This window comes from Rosa chinensis, chromosome 4 (genome assembly GCF_002994745.2).
Source record: "Rosa chinensis cultivar Old Blush chromosome 4, RchiOBHm-V2, whole genome shotgun sequence".
NCBI lineage: Eukaryota > Viridiplantae > Streptophyta > Magnoliopsida > Rosales > Rosaceae > Rosa > Rosa chinensis.
Window position 1 is genome coordinate 37,042,045 of NC_037091.1, and position 21,239 is coordinate 37,063,283.

General features: G+C 36.9%; 2 long non-coding RNA genes across 2 annotated transcripts; both read right to left on the reverse strand.

The window, feature by feature from the left end:
* Positions 1 to 4,823: 4,823 nt before the first annotated feature.
* LOC112200842 lies at positions 4,824 to 6,694 on the reverse strand. Its single transcript, XR_002936469.2, has 4 exons — positions 6,319 to 6,694; positions 6,167 to 6,233; positions 5,860 to 6,025; positions 4,824 to 4,956 (listed from the first exon to the last, which is right to left on the reverse strand). It is a non-coding gene; the product is annotated as an uncharacterized LOC112200842 (long non-coding RNA).
* A 10,102-nt stretch (positions 6,695 to 16,796) lies between these two features.
* On the reverse strand, positions 16,797 to 17,988 carry LOC112195891. Its single transcript, XR_002934838.2, has 4 exons — positions 17,847 to 17,988; positions 17,628 to 17,737; positions 17,208 to 17,256; positions 16,797 to 16,919 (listed from the first exon to the last, which is right to left on the reverse strand). It is a non-coding gene; the product is annotated as an uncharacterized LOC112195891 (long non-coding RNA).
* Positions 17,989 to 21,239: the final 3,251 nt, after the last annotated feature.

A 21,239-nucleotide genomic window follows, 5' to 3' on the forward strand; every position in this document is an offset into this window, starting at 1 on the left:
AAGAAGAAGGTGGTTTTAGGAGATGAAGTGAGCATCGAAGTTGAAGAGGAAATTGTGCAGCCCAGGGATGAGAGGGTACGGTTAAACCCGATATTGGAAGAGGAGGTTAGAGAAGATGTCACTGCACTAAAGGCACCAGTACATGGTGAAGAGATAAATATCGTGCTAGCCTAAATGAAGTGCTTGAACTTTGTAGGTATGCTAATATGGATTTTTGGATATAGAACTGTGTGGATTTGATTTGTTTCATGTATAGGAACAATTAGGTGAGACCAAGTATAAACTGGCCATTGACAAGTTGGAAAACATTGTGGCTATTGGAACTATCATCAATGTTGACCTTGAGACCAAACAGCAAACAATCCATGGTGTTCCACTTGGAGACGAGAATTTGCGTGTCTCTATCACAGAAGTTGTTGTTCTTGAAGCTTTACTACCATTTCCCATAAAAGATGAGATAGTGAAGGTCAAGGATGCCATTGGGACTTGTGTCGCTTGGCCAAGGAACCTTGTTATTGCCCCTGCACCTGGTGGCAAGGTAACTCAATTTCTTTGTGTTTACTTCTGCATATGTGATTATGGAATATAATCTAACTTATTTTTTGTAACATTAGAAAAAACGAAAGTGTAAAATTCCTAATAGGCCACAGCAAGATATGTTTAATGATAAGGAAGACTTGCAAATCCTGCCATCGAATCTCCCTACACCTTTAAAGGACTTATGCATTTGGGCAAACATTAGATTGCGGAATGGGGTAACCATCCATGCCACTTTTGGACCAGAACTTTTTGGTCATCCATATAAAGCCTTTGTCTTTAGAAAGGACATCTATGCTATGACACACTTGTTGGAAATTTCAGGCAGCTGCATTATTTTTTACATGAGGTAATGCAACACGTTAAAGTTAGCTATTATTTGTCAGGTTGTTTTGTGATTTTTCATTTGTGAAATCAGTTGAAATGTTGTGAAATGTCGATGTAGCTGCCTTCATGGTGTGTTAAAGAAGGCTAAGATGAATGACATGGTCGCCTTGGTCGACCCTGCTCACAAGGGTGCAAGTAGTTGTGGAAATCCAACCGAACAAGCTCACTTAGTATCAAATCGGTTCATAAATAGGAAGTCTGGGCAGATTTATTTGGTCCCATATAATTCAGGGTGTGTAAACTGAATTACTATGCAGTATGTTGTGTTATATTACGTTTTGGTGAATACTTTATATAAACTAGTTTAAACTTATAATGAGTTTTGTTTTATGGCATATAGTGGTCATTGGACGTTGTCTGCTATGAATCCGGATGAAGAAACCATTCACTTCATGGATCCGTTAAAGATGCGACTCATCGCTGGTGAATGGAAAACAATTCTAGACAAGTAAGTTAACTGATTTTTCACTGTATAAGTCGATAATTAGAAGGAGTTGTTTGTGCATTATATATACTGATGTTTTGCTATTGATTTGCAAGCTCCATTAAAATCTACAATGCGCACAAGAATAAGAAAGGGAGGAAAACCATTCAATGGAAAATCTTACTGTAAGTTAATTGCCTTTTGGATCTTAGCACCTAAGGTTTTATACTCTTAAGTGCTTCTGATATGGTACAGTGTATTTTTTTTCAGAGCATTCCGGAGCAGAAAGATAGTAAGACTTGTTGGTATTGGATTATGCGCTATATGAAGGAGATAGTGGAAGATAAGAATTTGGAGTTTGCAGCTAAAGTATGTGTTTTTGATACCATAACAGATTGTATTTCATGGTTTGAATATGACTTTTTCATCATTGGGATATATATATATATATATATATATTTTTTTTTTGTATAGAAGCGGAATAAGAGTGAGGTCCTTGCTCTTACCCGAATTTATTGATGTAAGAAAAAAGAAGTACAAAGCAAGGGGGGCTATACCAAAACCTTACCAAAAGAAAAGAACAAAATAGTAGGATCAACAAAAATAGAAGTACAAAAGTAAACAAAGAAACCAAAGGAACCAAAACTAAATACAAGTTGACATCCACAACGAGCCATGATACTTGCGATAAGCAGCAACCAACTTTTTTAATAAGAAAAGACTGCCACTGCACCTCACTTTGACACATACCAGCAGTATCCAAGAGCTGCACAGCAAACCTATTCTCACTCCACCGAGCTTTTTGGAAAACAACAAGTGATAAGGACACCCAAAATTTGAAGAACCTGTGAATTTTGGATGAACCAACCAAGAGAAAATACCCCAACCTGTTACAGCGTTACCTGTATCTATACGAACCAATTGAAGGCAGATCTTTACCATAAGGAGTAGAGATGAATGAAGGCAAAGAATCCCACCAAAACACTACAAAAAAAAATTCAAATTGCCACGGCCCTGTGCCGTCGCGGAAAGTGAAATTGCCGTCGCGAAAGACCAATGGCGACGGCTAGGCGACGGCAATTGCGCCGATGTCGTTGGGGGCGTCGCCATTGATATTAGCGACGGCTAATGCACCGTCGCAAGCTTATTAGCGACGGCAAGACGTTGCCGTCGCAAGCATTTTGCGACTAAAAAATGCCGTCGCAAGTATCTATAGCGACGCCACCGACGGCTACCAAAACTTTGCGACGGTGAAATTGCCGTCGCAAAATTTTATTTATGAATAAAAAAAAAATCTGGCATGCAAATATGCATTGCCAGATTTTTTTTTTTTTTTAATAAAAGATGTACAAAAAGGAATTAAACATATATTGAAAAGGGAATGTTACATTTTGATTTTTCTCATGAATGTTACAAAAGAAAATGAAGCTCTTATACAAGAGTTTACAAGATAATACAAGGTACTTTTCTTCCTCTACTTCAAGAAAAGCTTTGCAGGGATCTTCCTCCATCTTCCTCAAGATATGTGTCCGTTTTCTATCTACATAGATAAGTGAAAAGTTTTCAGATAGAGAAACATAAATCAAGTGAAGAGAGGGAGGATGAGCATGAGAATTGGGACTACACTTACTGATATGAAAGTTCAGGCAAATTGACTGGTGCTTAAACCCGCGCGATGCTGCGGGGATTTTTTTTTTTTTCTCATGAAAGCCTGTAAAAGAGAAGACACAGGACAGAGAAGGCTATAGATCCAATATACTCCAAAAAAACTACAAACTCAAAAGTCAAAATAAGACAAAGTTACAAATAAATCACATACAATCACATAGCATATATGTGTTTCCAATCAGCAAAAGAAAGTATAACATTCAGTTTGGAGCATAAAGTTTATGCACTCCACTGGAACAATGAGATTTCTTAAAAGATATTATTTCACACACCTTATTCTACCAATTTCTATGGTATGATGCTGTCAAAAACATAATTTCATCAAATTGGCAATGTCATTGAGCACAATAAACTACATACACCCATTATGTAATTCTTTATTGGGTTGAAAATGAAAGATGTTTCTTGGTTCTAGAAAGAACCATTTTGAATAATTATAAACTGACTTTGGAACAATGAAGTAAACTTTTGACACCCATATTCCTGTTCTGAACACCCACATAGAACAGAAACATAGAGTTTAATTAGCTCTGAGTTGGACATAGATAAGTGACAAAGTGATTTCAGAAGATAAAAAGAATTGAAAAGGATATATTAGAAAGTACTGAAGCTCAACCTAAATTATGAAATGATAGTCTGTGCTGCTGGTTGTATTCAATATATGATGCATTTGCAGGTCAAATGGCTCATAGACATACCATGGAAATGAAAACAAATATGCATTAGGCATTTCTTCAATTTCAGGCACAAATTTAACCTAAAGATCACCAAGGTTTTGCATCAATTACCAGAAGACACCATATGAAGGGGTATCTTTGGTAATAACTGCTGGAAACAGATTCTTACCATAAACCCAAAATTTTAAACAATCTTGATTACTTTCGTATTCATTATTTCACCCAAAAGCAATCAACCATTTAATTTTTTTTGTTCTGAAATTGAGTCGTGTTTTTAAGTAATATATGTCAGATATTATATATCATTTTAATGATACTCCAGCATTACTTTCGTATTCATTATTTCACCCAAAAGCAATCAACCATTTAATTTTTTTTTGTTCTGAAATTGAGTCGAGTTTTTAAGAAATATATGTCAGATATTATATATCATTTTAATGATACTCATTTGTATAGAAACTTGATCAGAGGTATCCGCAGCTATAGGTTTGTATAAAATCATTTGTATATTGAATATGTATCTTTGCGACACAGATAAATACTCAACATAATCAGAAAGTTTAATCAAAATGTTAAAACACTTTCTCAGACTTGCATATAGTTATCCTAAAGATTTGTTTAACAGATGAGAGAGAAGATTTTTTTTTTTCATAATTAGAAGCTGTAGGAATCACAACAAACCTAATTCCTGGATATCCACTTTATCAAGAACAAATTTATAAATCCCAGATCAATATAACCTTCGACTCAATCTTTGGACATTATTATCTCCATCAATTCAGCATGTGAGAGTTCAAACAGAAGATTAAGAGACTATCAAAGTATCCATCATCAGTACAAACATAAATCTTGAGTTTTCATGTCATTGAAGTCAAATTTTGAAGACCATACCGCTGTACTACCTGAGGCTGTTGCGAATATCTTCACTCATCCAATACCCAAGTCCCACAGGAAAGAAACAAAATAAAAAGACGCTTGAAGCTTAAAATTGTAAATCCAACTATATTTTTATATTTAATCAGGAAAGAGGTAATTGTATTACCTAAAATTAACAGTGTGTGAAGGCAGCACAAATATATAGAATTTACAGAATAAGCTCTCACAAACAGGGACATTCAAGTTTGAATTACTGACCTGAATTTAGATAAATTGAAAATCCTGACAACTGATGAGAAGAATACAATTTGTATTCCTTTTGAATAAGAAGCAGCTCAGATTGTTGGAATATTGTTTAGCCTGCCTTCATATTCTCACTGGAATATACTGCAAGCAGAACATCATGCAAATAAACATATTAATATATAGGAAACTAACCCAGAAACAAAAACATGATGAAACACACCCCCCCCCCCCCCCCCCCCAAAAAAAAAAAAACAAATGCCACAAAATTGCATGCAATCCGACAATAAACATAAATGCATAATTTAAACAAACCATAATGCATAAATAATCTCATTTGAGCTAAGAAGCAACAACAATATTTATTCAAATACCTGAAATTGAACAGACACATAAACAATTAATTAACCAACCCCAAACGCAAGCCATAAGCCAATTACAGAAAACGCATAGCAAGTGGAAGAGTTATTGGTCAGTTCTATCTTGAATTTGAGCTCTGAGGAACTTCCAACAGATTACTGTTTAAAGAAGTTGCTCTGCAATGCTGGTGAAGGATTACACAACGATAGTGGAGGGAAGTGGTGGAGGTTAGGTGATATATACACCGCAGCTAAACTCTACACCTAGAAAGACTTTGTTACGTGTAAGGAAACTGTTTTTTCCACTCCTTAGGGGGCAACTAAGCAAAAGTCAGAGCAAAAGGCAGGAGCAAACAGAACTAACTCTTAGATAAATGATAAGAGTTATCTCACAATTCAATCACTCGATCAAACAATTACGAAAACTAAAGCACCAAAATTTCGAAATTTGAGAAAGTAAAACTGAGCCCTAATTACGATACTTTAGCTATTGAGCAATTAAGTAAGCATTTCTAACAATTCTTCCCGCAATTTCCATGAAACAAATAAAAATTAAACATGATCCAAATTTCATAATCGGTAAAATGTAAGCTTGGCTCAGATTTTGCAATCCCAAATCAAATGAGTTATTGGGTTTATTATAATTGGGATTGAATTAAAATTCATGGTGTGCCCTAAATCTAATTACCTGAGACGGATGAAGCCCTGAAGCTTGTGGAATCTTGTTCGTCTGCTTCTGTTTTCTGCAAAGCCCAATCCAGTTGCAAAGTGTCTGTGACTAATGAGAAGCCAGAATGGTGCTAAAAAGCACAAAGTTGCAAGCTTGGGAAATTGATTCTAGAGTATCCGAAGACCTGAAAGAAATTGTGAATTAAACCACAAATCCAAATAAACCAACCTTTAATCATCGATTAGGAAAAACTGGTACATTCATTAAAACTCGTACATTCATTATTCGAACCAAGAGAAACTGAGAAAGGTAGCGAACAACTTACCAAGCTTGAAGATTTTTGAATCGAACCAAGAGTCCAAGAGCAAGACCAGTTGACTAAAAGCTCGAGACTTCAATTGAAAACCCAGAAATCCATGATAGAGTGAGAACCCAGATAGATCGATTGAAAAAAATAAACCCAGAAATTCAACTTACCAAATTCCAATATCTTCAACCCAGAAATCCGCGTGCTTCCGATGAACCTCACGTTTCTGGTGAACTCTCTCACCTGGAATATGAGCTGCAAGTCCATCGTGAGGAAACTAGTGCTAAACTAGAGGAGATCCAAGCTTCCATACGCGATTCCATGGCTGCTTCCTTCGCTAGTTTCAAAACCCTCTTATTGGATGATTTCAAGCAGCAGCTCACCTCCTTCATCAAAGAGACCCGCGGTACGCCTCAACCACAGGCCACTAAGCACGGCGATCGACGTCGACGTAGCCATCACCCATCTGCGTGTTTGCTCTGTGACGAGAGGAAGAGAACGAGAGAGGAAACCAGATCTGGATCTGGCTTTTATCGTTTTTTTTTCTTTTCTTTTTTCCCCCTCATACTCGAATCTTATTGCCTAAAACAAGCGACGGCTTGTTAGCTCTGTCGCAATTGACACAAGTACATGCGACGGCATGTATATGCAGTCGCAATTGATAAGAATAGAAACGACGATGATGCAAAGCCGTCGCATCTTATTTTTGAGTTCGCGACGGCAGTAATTGCAGTCGTTAAAGGAGGACCATTAGCTACGGCAAATCTGCGCCGTGGCCCTTTGCTGTAGCCAATTGAATTCTTTTTTGTAGTGAAAGGACCCATCATGTGATTCACCAAAGCGAGCAAGGCAATCCGCAACCACATTACCTTCTCTAAAAATATGGGATGCATGAAAATTAAGCTGACGAATCAAATGTAAGCAATTAGACCAACTAACTCTTAATCTCCATGGAACTAGATGAGGACGATGGAGATAATGAATGACCAATGTAGAATCAGTTTCTAGCCAAATGTGAGTCCAGTTCCTAACCCAGGCTATTCTAATAGCTTCAATCACCACGAGAACTTCCGCATCAATAACACTTGGAACTAAAACTTTAGAAGAGAAAGCACCCTGAAAAAGTCCTAGATTCTTTCTGAAAATACCCCCATAACCAGTAGAATTGGCACTCATAAAAGAACCATCTGTATTAACCTTCAACCACGGTGAGGCAGAACAAACCCAGCGGACCGGAATAAACTTCAGAGCACGAAAGTTCAAGGGAGAGAAGCCCAACATATTGAAAATGGGAAGAGTGGAGGAATTACTATTGCACCGTTTAAAGCATAGAGAGGCAGAATCTGTTAAGGAAAGAATAAATTTGCGTTTGAAATTAAGAATACAGAAGTGCTTGCCTTCAAATCTCAAACTGTTACGTTCCATCCAGATGCACCAAACTAAATTATAGAACACAAGTCTCCAAAGTAGAGCTCTTGAACGATGGAGATTAGCAGTAAACTCAGAGGAAATTAAAGCCGGGAGGGAGAATTGTGATGGAGGTTGAAGTCTAAATAGCCTAAGTAACCATTTCCAAAAATCAAGGACAACTGTACGTTGTAAGAAGAGATGAGTGACCGTTTCCGTGCTTGAATGACAGAAGGAGCACATAGAATAGAGAGATTTACCACGTCTCTGAAGAAGAGAGTCAACTGGAACCAGTTCATGGAGAACCTTCCATGTAAGAAGACTTTTTCGAGGCTGAATCGCAGGATGCCAAATTCTTGAGCCCCAATCCAATGCGGGTTGATGGTCTAAAATGAAGTCATAAGCATCGGTAGTCGGAAGCTTACCTGAAGATGAATCCGACCAGATCACTTGGTCCTCCACTGCTTCAACTGGAAGAGCAATTTCCTTAATTCTAGCAGCAACTAGAGGAAATAGCTGAGAGAACAAGGGGGGAAGACTCCACTGATGGTTTGTTATGTAATCACCGACCCTCTCATTCAATGAAGGCAGAAGAGAAGTATCAATATTGCATAATTGATATAGAGGGGTATCAACCCAATTATCCCTCCAAAATGAGACTTTGAAGCCATTACCAATCAACTACTGCACATTGCCAACTAAACTTGGCCAGAGCTTCTTCAAACCAGGCCAAATGGAGGACTTACAGTAGACATTTGAAGGAATGAGACCAGCATCAATAAATCTATCCCATAGGAAGGAGGCTGACGTTGAGATTCCATTAGCCACCTCCCAACAACATTTTAAGAGCAGAGCTTGATTAAGGATAAGGATATTTTTAAGGCCCAGGCCACCTTCATTTGTAGGCAAGCAACAGGTTGATCAAGCAATTAACACATAGCCCATTTTCAAAGGATCACCCGACCAGAAGAAGTTCCTCATCCAACCTTGAACCTTTTAAAGAATCGATCTCGGCCACTCATAGATCTGGAAGCTATATATAAGAAGACTCTGGATCACAGAGGAAATCAATTGTAATCTGGCAGCCTGGGAGAGCATTCTACCCTTCCAAGCACTGAGTTTACAACGTACTTTGTCTGCAATGTTTCTGAAGAAAGCCTGTCATGGACGCCCAGGAAAAACTAGAACTCCAAGGTATGTAAATGGCAGACTACCCTCTCTGATGCCTAAGAAGTGCTGAATAGAGGTCGCTCTATCCCAAGCATAGTTCCCCAGATAAACCGATGACTTGGCTTTATTAATAACTTGGCCTGAGTTACGAGCATAATCATCAAGAAAACGTAACAACCTCCTAAGACTCCTTCTATTCCCTTGCATAAAAACCATAACATCATCCGCGAAGAGAACATGTGAAGGAGGTTTAACCCTCTTTGGAACTGCGAAACTTGTAATCTTTCTCTGGGCCACTAAACTGGTAATGTCGCGGCTTAGCACTTCCTCTGCAAGACAAAATAGTAGAGGAGAAAGGGAATCCCCCTGCCGAACCCCTTTAGAGCAAGTAAAGTAGCCTGCAAATTGTCTGTTAATAAGAACATAGAGATATGCAGATTTCAGAAGAATATGAATCCAGGTAACAAAGCAAGAAGAAAACCCAAAGGAAGTTAGGACCCTGAGCAAGAAAGACCAATCAATAGTGTCAAAGGCTTTCCTGATATCTAACTTGAGGGCAATACTCCCTCCCTTACACTTATGGTCAAGGAGATTAATACATTCCAAGGTGATAGAGATGGAATCAATGATTGAGCGACCCTCAATGAAAGCACTTTGCTATGGGGAAACAATCTGAGCAGCCACCTTACTCAAAACGGTCCACAAGAATTTTAGTTATGATCTTAAAGACAAAGTTGGACAGGGCAATAGGGCGAAAATCCGAAAGATTATCAGCTTCTTGCTTCTTGGGGATGAGATTGGGATATATGATAGTGCTTTGATTTTTTTATTTTTTTATTTTTTTATTTTTTTATTTTTTTTTGCAGTGGGAAAGAAGGACAAATTTTATTTACACAGAAAAGGACATTGATTAAGTTCAGGCAGAATGGGCGAAGCATGTTATCATTTTTCCAGATATGTAGTGTGCTAGGAGGTTTGTCGTCTGTTTTTGTGCATATTGACATCATCATGCCTACATAGCTAGACATTGGAGGGCTTTTTGCCTAACTGAATGATCCGCTTTTGCTATTATCGATCATTTTAACTTTAGCAGCTGATTAGTCACTTTTAGCCTGGATGGATTTTAATTTGTTGATTATTTTCAACAATTGATGTAGATTGGTGGAATATGGAAATGGTAGTACATTTTTGCAGTGGATATGTTGTTAGTCATTTCTAGATATTTGATGAATATATGGTACCAGTTTCTAAATGAATGGTATTGGTATATATTGTGGTTTATGTACGTATATTTCCAGGTTCTGGTATGGCACATTGAAGCCAAATTCTGTGGTTTTAAACCAAATCACACAATATAAAAATGTGGAACAATTGAATATCCAACAACAGAATTCAATCAAAATACTGTTGTCTGAAACAAGAAGATTCCACGGACAAATATGGAAGTCTATAGTCTTAGTCTCATTCCCACGACAGAATATTGTTCTGTATGATACTTTCACACAACAGACGTAACAATGAAACATCAACTATCTCCATATTCAAACGACATATAAATGTCTTTTTAAACAATATCAAACAATAGAATGTTATAAACAACTGTGGTTTGAAAAAAGTACACACATCAGAAATAACAAAGAGATTTCAAGCACCTACACAATCAGAGGACAATTAAAAGTCCTTTTAGTATAATAGACACACTAGATAAATGAAAGAAAATGTTGTGTCAATGAAGTTCACACAACAGATTTTGAAAATAAACTTCTAAATTCTACACATTCAGTCGACACTTTATTGTTGTCTCATATTTTTTCAGACAATAGAAAATTATTAAAGTCTGTTGCTAAAGTTAAACAACAACAACAATTGACTATTGTTCTATATCATATTTAACCACATATACTACCATTTTGTGCATATCTGGCCACATTCAGATGACATAAATATTTTTGGTGACTGTCGTCTGAGTCACCTTCTAACGTCGGGCATTAATCGTCGTCTAAACGTCAATTAGATATCAGCTTAATAGACGACAAATTTTCTTCATATCAGACGACGGTCAAAGTCTGTCATCTGATGGGTTTGTTGGCATAGGGAAAACCCGGTGCAGGGTGTTCACAATCACATCTACAGTAGCACAATCTGCAGCTGTAGTATCTGTCATGTGAGTATGCTGAACCTGATTAGTGAAATGTATGAAAAGAAATAAACTCTTAGTCTCTTATAAGAAGCATGCATGTTTTGAAGTTTCTATGCATGTGAGATACTACTTGATTGCACCTAGCAGTAAAAAAAATAAAAAAAAAATAAAACATTATTCAAGTTGAAATTTGACTACTGAACCTTCACAGCAACTTTTTGGCCATTATGTGCGCGAGCAACATGGACTTGTGCAAGAGAAGCTAGCACTTGCTATTGGAACAGGATCAAATTCAGAAAAATATCTGCATTAAAAAAGCTTAGCTCAGTACACCAGCGTTCTATCTCTCCAATAAGTACTAGCACTCACCAATCCAGAGCAAAGAAAAAACCTCTTTAAAAATTAATCAAACACTTACATTATCCGGTTTATCTCCAAGCTCTTTCTCGATGACTTCGCACACTTGTTCATAGGAAGAAACTGGACATTTATTCAACATAGACTCTCTCATTGTCCGGACATACTCTTCTGGTACCAAGTATTCCTGTACAAAAATGAACGAACATAAAAAAAAAAAATTAATCACTCAATACTTTTTTAGTCGAAAATTTACCTGGCTCTACAAAGCTCATACGAAACGTAAAATAAACCTTCTCCATGCATAGCAATCGAAACCATACCAGTTGTTCAATATGTTGACTGAGCTTGATATATATTCCTCCATTTTTAAAACATAATTCTTGTAGTTTACGTGCAGACCTGAGGTGGACCTCATGTTTAGCCTTTAACCTCTCACTGCTTCCTTCGGGCAATCCCCACAGTGGATACTCATAATGTAATCAAAACGCAATGTCGAAAACTCCATTAGAATCTCAAGACCTCAGCTACTAACAACGCAATCATATCAAACTGATGAGTACTACAACTCTATACCAACACCAATAAATCAAAATTTCACTACAATTTTACTTCAGCTAATATTTACGAGTCATTATGTGTGGAGAACTAATATTTACGAGCCATTTCATGACAATTTTTTTTTGTAACATTATCGGTTTGATAATAAAGTTATCATTTTTATTCAAAAAAAAAATTAAAATGGAGTAATGAAATGAACGAGTTTTATGTTTGGATACTCGTTTTTATGAACAATACTCAAGACCCTTTGCCAAGGAAAATCCAACATATCACTCAAAAGATACATGTATATTTTGGCACAATTAAAACAAGAAAAGTTATTGAGTCTAATTGTAAGCTCTCCAATGCCCAACTTGATAGGTGAGTAAACACGCCTTCTTAGACACGGCTTTAATAAACATGTTTACAAATAGCTGATTTGCCTTTACAATTGGCATGGAAGAGGCACAATCTAGCTTACTTGTTTATTTACTTGAACTTTACCTCTCACAGCTCATATGTTCGAGAAAGCTATCTCTATGGAATTGGAGTTTCACTGCAAGAGGATGGCTAGAGACTGATGCAAGTGTGGCCTTCTGACCAATTTTGGAATCGTATGCTCATCTGTTGGTTGGTGTTTCAGTTGTCTCGGGAAGGGTCTGATCCAGCTAAATCATGAGATGTCTCGGTCAGCTACTATTCTATTGATCTCGCTTATCTGTAAGACAAACAAAGGTCAGAGGAAAGACCGGGTGTGCCGGCCTTCAACGCTCTGATGCCTAAGTTAGTATCATTATAAGATAATGATAATGGAAAGCGATAGTAAACAGTTACCTCTTTCGGTCGTTGGAGATGACTTTGATGTAGCAAGTTCGTGGGAGCTTGGTTTCATTTCCTTCTGTGTGAGACGTTTGGGGTTCCCGATATCGCCCCGAGGGGTATCGGGACCCCTAGCAGGGAGTTCTTTCCTTGCTTTGTGGTGGCTAGACGAGCCTTGTGCTTCCGGTACTTGTGCCTGGGAGGTATATGTATACCAACAGGTGGCTAGATGAACTCAGTCCTAGCCTTATTATTATTGGGTTGAGCACATCGGCCGTTCCCCCTCCATGTTTGTGCTTCTTCTTGTAGTACTGCTTTCTTCAGTAGAGGAAAGTTTGGTTCCTAGTGGCACTAAGGAGGAGGTTACTCACCTATTAAATGCAGCCTCTACAGCAGTTACTTAGCTTGAAGCAGAATTTACACTTGCGCTGGCTCCTTTTGACGCAACTAGCTTTTGTTTCCATTTCTGACTGGGAGCGCTCGCGCTGTACTTTAACCAACATTGTAAAATAGAAATTTAAATTCAATAAGCAACCAAGATTGTTTCCACAAATTATAAACAAAACCTAATAAATCAGTTACACATAGAGCAGTGACGCAAAAGGTTAGAACATGTACCTGAGTGTTATATACATGTTGAACCAAAGACATTCTAAAAAATAGTTGAAGTGTGCACTGAAATATATAGGTAAATATCCATTCCATTAGGTCTAAACAAAACAACTAATATAGAATCAAGAAATAAGTATGCTCATACAAACACACCTGCTCAAGACCATATATATATCAATTTCAGCATTCCACATAACTACAATACTCATGATATGATCAACATCAACTGCATTACAATTTGTAATAATAATCACTTGGCAGCCTCATTATACCATCACCATCAGTGTCACTATCACCACTCTCACCACTATCATTATCTTCCTTTTCCCCATGTTTATACCATACTATATAGCTTTGCAGAATACCCTTGTACATAAGATGCCTGTGTACTTCTGTTGGAACTTCTCTATCTCCATTTTGACATTTTTGCATGGACAATAGATTCTTCCATCACTGTCTTTGACATGCCTTGTTACATAATCAATGAAATTTGCGACTCCATCAAAATACTCCGGATTTGACCGTCCTAACTTCATCCATGATTTATCAACTGACATCTTCGGTAGAGTAAATGAAATTAAAAAAAAAAAAATTGTTATGCACGTTATACACTTAATGTAAGTTGATAAAAATTGACATAATTAACTAATACTTCTTCTATGACTAATATGCATAGTCTAAAAGAACATTATTTTAATCAAACAATCAACTGTCACGTAGCAAAGCGATTAATCAAGCAATTGAGAAATTGAATATCCATTAAAAGAGATGTTGTATATTTACCTTCTCTCCTTTTCTTGTTGCACAACGCAACGACAATAATCCAAACTAGTTGAAAGCACCCTGAATTGATATATGTAGGTTTTTGTTAAAGAAACAGTTTAATCAATATAAAGAGAAAAGGAAAGATTAGAAGTTAAGGTTATGCCAAAGGAAAACTGATTACACGTATTTCTATGCATGTAATTGTATTTAAACACTAAAAATTAGTTAATTCTCAAGTCAATTATTATGTAATTGATCAATTTTTATTTATTTTGTAGGTAATAACCGGACACTACTACAATAAGTTAATCAGACAACAGACATTTTGTGTTGTGTGATGATCAGCCTCACTGTGGTCTAAAAGAGTGTTGTGTGATTGAAAAATCACACAACGGTGATTTCACTGTTGTGCAGTATTCATTTCCTCAACATATAATTATTTCTGTTGCGCGAATTCTGCGCAGGCATGTGCCTGGCATGGCATGCGCGGGGATGCCTCGGCATTGACATGGCCATTCAGACAACATAAAATGAAATTTAGCTGTTGTCTAGGATTCATAACACACAACAATGGTGATTTCTTTGTTGTCTAAGATTCATAACGCACAACAGCTATATTGTTTATTTGTTGTCTGAGATACATAACACACAACAGATATAATTTGTTCTTTGTTGTCTGAGATAAGTAACAGACAACGACAATGAAATTATATCTCTTGTCTGTTGATGATTCAGACAACAGGGATAATTTTATTTCTGTTGTGTGTTATGAATCTCACACAACAGAATTTTGTTATTTTCTGTTGTTGGTTGTTAGTTCACACAACAACTATATTTGATTAACTGTGGTGTGAATATTGTAATCGAATTGGCTAACATATATCCAATAACTGTTGTAGGATAAGCCTTAATTTTGAACTCTTTTACAGTTATACAACACATTATTTTGCATTGTATTGTATGACTGAACCTTGGACAACAAGAAGAATATCAATATAAATGTTTGTCCAGAATAATGCTTGATAGATTACCATATAAACAGTACTCTAATCCATATCATTCAAGTACCATTATTCAAGCATTCATACATTTAAGTAACTAGATAATGCACTAAACAAGAGCATTATTCCTAGTTAGCTACACAATAATAAAAAACATTCCTATTTTCGATAGCTCTTAGTCTTCAACTGCTTCTGGCTTCAACAAAACCTGGAATGTCTCACTCCCACAATTGGCCTGCAAGATCCAACTTGTTTAGTGATTTGATGAAATTTGACAATGTCTGCATTAGGCACAACATGATTTAACTGTTGCAGAAGAAAGATAATAAAAACTGCATGGGAATGTGAAGAAAGAGCAGTGAAAGAAGAAAACAAACATGCAGGAAATTAACAGCCATTTAACAGAAAGTGCACATGAAACCAAAACCAGCAAAGTCCATAAATCACAATATAAATACAATGATTTCCACCATTACCACATGCAGGAAACAATCTTTAGGATTGTTTTGTGAGATCTGCAATCCTAATTAGAAAAAAATACATGCTGTATAATTATTGGCTTTATGGCAACACCTTATTATCCTTGCAAGCATAAGTAGCATGTTATGATCACTTCAAGCACTAACCATTATACAAATCAGTAAGCTTCTAATAAGAATAGATGCAGTTTACAAAAATCAATTAAGGAAAAAAAATGCCAAGCACACAGCTCTTAAGAAAGGGTGAGAGAATTCATGAAATGTTTGAAATGCTAACAACGAACACAAATACGTAAAAAAGACAGATCATCAATGAATGAAAAAATGTAGTAAACACAATGATTACCTCATAGAATGCAAGGTATTTGATAAGCCTAACTATAGATTCAAAAAAAGATTGAAAGTAACAAAAAAAAAAAGAGAAACTGCAGATAGAAGAACGAAATGGAGGTATTGAAGTCTAAACCCATTGTATGTTTCCGACAAGAGATGGGACAAAGATGAGCATCAAATAGAGAACTACAGAACTTTCATTAGTAACATTCCAACCATTAAAGACATATACGGCACAGTTAACCAAAATATTTTAGACCATATCTTTTAGACTATCAAGCATTCACAATGAAAAATTCATCTTGTTCATGGAGTAAAAAAAGTGATGGAAGTCTTGACAAGTTCTCTCATAGAAAAAGTATTATGAGAATGAAACAGAATATAAGTTGCTCCAAAACAACTGCAAGATAAAATAAGATTTGATCAAGAATATACCACTAATAGAGAGTGAAACTCATGAAAGCTAGCACAGCAAGATTTGGGCCCTAAAAGGGTATCCCATTTCGGTGTAGGGTTTTGTAGGGATTTTGGGTTTTCTTAATTAGTACTATTGAGACTTGCCTATTGACACAGACATTTCAAAATCCACATGGTGATAATTAACAACCACTATTGAATTTCAGTGAATGATAAATTTTCATAACAATGATGCCTGACAAGTGAATTAGCAAGTAACCAATAACCAAATGTAAACTATGAAAGTGCGAGCACACTAACAAAGGACCAATTACCAGTAACATTATAAATTTTGTTGGAACTCATAATATTTAACAAAACATCCACAATGATTAACAAAGGAATTCCTATATACTTAACCAGATTAACTGATTAGCAAATTAGCAATATGGAAAATTACAAAAGAATAGCTATATACACACACACACACCCCCCAAATAATAGCTAGTAAACATGAAAACACATAAGCAAATTATTCAATAAAAACTGCAGCAAAGCTTCTGACCAATAGTGAATAAAACATCAAAGAGAACGTGGCAAGCTCTGGATTCTTGACATGATAAAATGTACTGCATTTTAAAATCATAGGCCAGCAAACAAACCATTGTATGAAAACAAAAGCAAACTCTGATGAATACCTTCCAATAGGCAGCCTCAGCTGGTATTGTGCTAAGACAGGAGCGAAGATAACTCTAGGCAGAAGAAAGGAAGGTTAGTGTACGGATTTATGTGCATAATATCATTCAAAAAAAAAGGAAAACAATGTAAAGGAACATGTTTGAATATAATAGATGATGATGAATCAAATGACTAGACAATTCAGAGCACAATCAAATGGCACCTAGCTATCGAACCCACTTATGATGTATAATGGTATCTAACTAATAGAATTTTAATATCAAACGTCATGCAATGAATGAATTCCTTACTTCAAAATGAACACTTATCCAACTGTATCAGGATATGAATACAACAAGTACCTTTGTGCAGGCTCTTGCAGAAGCTATAGTTCTTCCCTGAGCATTCTCACTGTTCAAAACATAAACATTGAACGATCAACCCAATAACTCAGTGAACACATTAATATACCTATGAAAGCAAAAGAAAAGATAAACAAAGATGACAAAAGGTACCAACATCTTTTCAAATAATTCTAGTGTAGTTGTTTACTCATCTTGTCTGGCAAGATTTACACTTTATATATCCCAGATATTAGTAACCACCCCAATATGAAGTCTTTGCCTTGTTTTCTCCCTATAGAAAGGGAAAGACAAACATTTTCATAATCAATCAACAATAACTAAGAATCAAATCAAATTATATCAGCAAGCTCTAAACCCATACTAAATTAAACTAACAAAACCTCAAATTACTCTCAATTGATAACCCAATTCAGATACCTTGACTAGTTTCGTGGTCGCGACTTGTTCAACCTTACACACAAACTGATAGAATGAGTAATATGGCAGCAAACTTGTACAACCCAATTAGGTTTCCCCAAATCCCTAACCTGCAAAAAACATTGATATAATTTTCAGGACAATAAAGCAAACGGACATGAAACCGGTCAAAATCGAAAGACGAAAAGTGAATAAGAATATGGTTTAGCAAGAAAGTACCTAATCTGCCTCATTTGCTCAAAAAGATCACTTAAGCTTTCGTAACTCCAAATCTGATTCTTGAATGAGTGATCAGTCCTGCATATCAGTTTTTAATAAGATACCTTATGTTGGTCATCACTCCTTAACTGGGTTGGTAAATCTCAAATTATATACAAGCCATCACATAGAACAGAACAAAAGCATTTAGACCGTACCGTATGTTCTGACTATACCTTCTCCTTCGTTCTCTTAGTCTGCAACAAGAAAAAACTATTCTTAGAAATACGCAACTTTTGAAGATACCAAAACAATTTGAAACAACCAAATCGATTCCAAACTCGATCTTTACAACCCAAACGGTAAAACCCAGAATCTGAATTCCGCAAACATGAACCACAAAGGGATTGATCGATCAAAAATTAATTACTAGTACTGTGGTGCCATCATTATTGATTCAAACACTCAGAGAGAAAATACTATTCTCACCTGGCGGTTAGATTCAACAGGGTGAGCGGCGAAGCCAAGAGTGTGAGTGAAAGGACGAGGGAAGAAGAAAAGCTGGGTAGCAATGCCTGTAGACGACGGGGGTCTTCTATTTCAAGACATGGACCCAAACGACGCTGCTTTTGGAGTACCGGAACACCAAGTCACTGAGCCAAAGGCACCAATCGAGGCGGAGAAGAGGACGGTGACGGTGAGGGAGAAGAGGCTGAGGTGGAGGAGAAGAATAAGGAGCAGAGTACTAAGCTTGAAATAGAGGTGGCAAACGGGCCGGCCCGGCCCATTTTAAGCGGGCCTAGTCGTGCTTCGTGCCGTGCTTGGGCTGGCCCATTTAGTATCATGCCGGGCTCGTGCCGGCCCATTTACTTAAACATTAAGCCCGGCCCGGCCCATGGCCCGAGCTCATATCTTGTCGAGCCGTGCTCATGCCCGGTCAATAACGGGCCGTGCTCGTGCCTACCCACTATAAAACACGATTTCTTAATTTGAACAAATAAAAATTAATTTTATTTAACTATTTAGAAAATTTAAATAAATTAAGTTCTATAACGTTTTTCTTAATCTTAGATTTTTAAGATTAGATTTCTAATATTTTTTTATATTCCACTATAAGAAAGAAAGAAAAAAAAAACTCAAAATATATTGTTTTTAGTATATTATTGGGAGATTAATCTTTATTAATATACTAAATCATCTATAATTCTTTCCTTCTTTCTATAGTTTATTTTTTCTTTTTCTTTTTTTCCCTTCATTCTATAGTTATATTATTATGAGATTAGTTTTTATTAATAAACATATATTTAATATTTAGAAAAAATACTTATGTCAAAACAAGGATATAACGTTTTGTTTCATTATTTTGATAATATAAAAGAAAGCATTGGTGGAATTGTCATGAAATTTTAAATAAAAATGTTTCATATTCAAATCTCATCATTGTAGTTTTTAAATATTTTTAAAAACAAAATGAAATTTTGTATTTGTAACGGGCCGGCCCACAATATATCGTGCTCGGACAGGGCCGGGCCCATTACGGGCTCGGGCGGGGCCTGGCCAATGGGCCAATATTCTTAGGCCCAGCCCGACCCGTTATTCTAACGTGCTCGGGTTGTGCAGGGCTACTAACGGGCTTGGGCCGTGTCGGGCCACTTTTAAGCGTGCCGGGCCCGTGCCGTGCTCGTGCTTAGTGGCCCGTTTGCCACCTCTAGCTTGAAATCGAAGCCATTCGCCGGCTAAGGGTTTGAAAGAGAGATGGGTTCTTTGTCCAGCTTTGTTTGGAATTTTCAATCTATGAAGAAGAGGACTGAGATCGAGATGGGTTTGTAAGAGAGATTTGTTTCTAGGTTTAAGAGAGGACTGAGATTTCGTTTAGGGTCGAGAGAGAGCTGAGTGTCGAGTATCGAGAGGAGGGCTTTGATTTTTTCTTTTTTCTCTTTTGGATACGATGTTGCAATTAAACCTAGCTAAAAATTCTCATAGTTATTCACACAACAGAAACCTCACTAACTGTCATCTGAGTGTAGCATTAAAAATCAAAATGTGAAATCATGGAGGGAAACATGTCGCCTACAGCATTTTGGCTCAAAATGTTGCCGCCCAATTCCAAGTTCACACAACAGAAAATCTTAAATCTGTTGTACAATTTCTACAGCTTGCACTAGGCCTATCTTGGGGAAGACATTCAAGCAACCTTCCTCAAACTTTGATGCTTAGTTTTTCAATCACACAACGGAAATAGTAAAACCCGTTGTCCTAGTAACCCAAATTTCAGTGTTTCAAGAGCCAACCAAAACTCTAAAGTGGAGGGAAATTTGCTGCTAATTTTTTTAAGACTCAGACGACGGACAGTACTTAATTCTGTTGTGCAATGTAGTTCTGATAAAAAAATTATCACTTAGTCGGCATTCACACAACAGAACATAACTAAAACCATTGTATAATAGACCTTACTTAAACAGATGCGCAACAAATAATTTCTATTCCGTTGTGTGATTAGTGTTGTGTGATTAACTTTTCGTAGTAGTGGGAGTTGCGGAAACTGAGAGAAAATGATACGAAATTAGAGTAAACAGAAGTTTTCGGTAAAGAGACAAAAAATTATCGACGCAGTCTATTGTGGTCAACGACAAAAAAAAAAGAAAAATTGGGTTAATTAATCATTTAGTTTAATTTATTAATTAAATCATTTGATTGATTAATCATGCTCACAGCCACCCACGTGATCCTCTTTCATTTTCATTTAGCTTATGTTTTAATTTTTTTTGCTCTCTAGCTACAAGAATGCTGCCACGTGGCAGTTTATTATTTATCCCTTTCCTCTTTCGTGAGAAAGAGAAGAACCCAGCCAATAACTCATTTCTCTCTCTCTCTCTCTCTCATAACCTCACGTGTGCAGCATCAGCCCATTAATTAGCAATGATCATCAGCTCTTATCTTCTCTCTCACGCGCCCAACACACCCCGGATCATTTTCTTTTGGCCACCAATCAGATGCTGACATGCACAGCCCCTATTCACTCTTCAGAAGCCAGCCATTTCTATTCATCACCTATATTCCTTTCTCTACCCTAGAGACGGGCCACCATATATATATATATATATATATATATATATATATATATATATATATACATACACACATACATATACACACGGAGCTTCTGCTATCCACCTAGGTGAGGGTCACCTGGTGACGTGGCAAAACGAAATAGGACGAAACCAAAAGGAGAGCGCGGTGCTCTCAGACCCGAAGCACGACCCGACCGAGGAAACCCAGCCAGGACGCCGACCTCCGGCCACCGATCGACGACGCAAGACCCCTAGTCTCTCCGACTGGTCGTCCCTGTGGCCTTGGATGGCCCATGCACGGGACGACGAGGGCGACTCGACGATGAAAAGTGGTGACTGATCC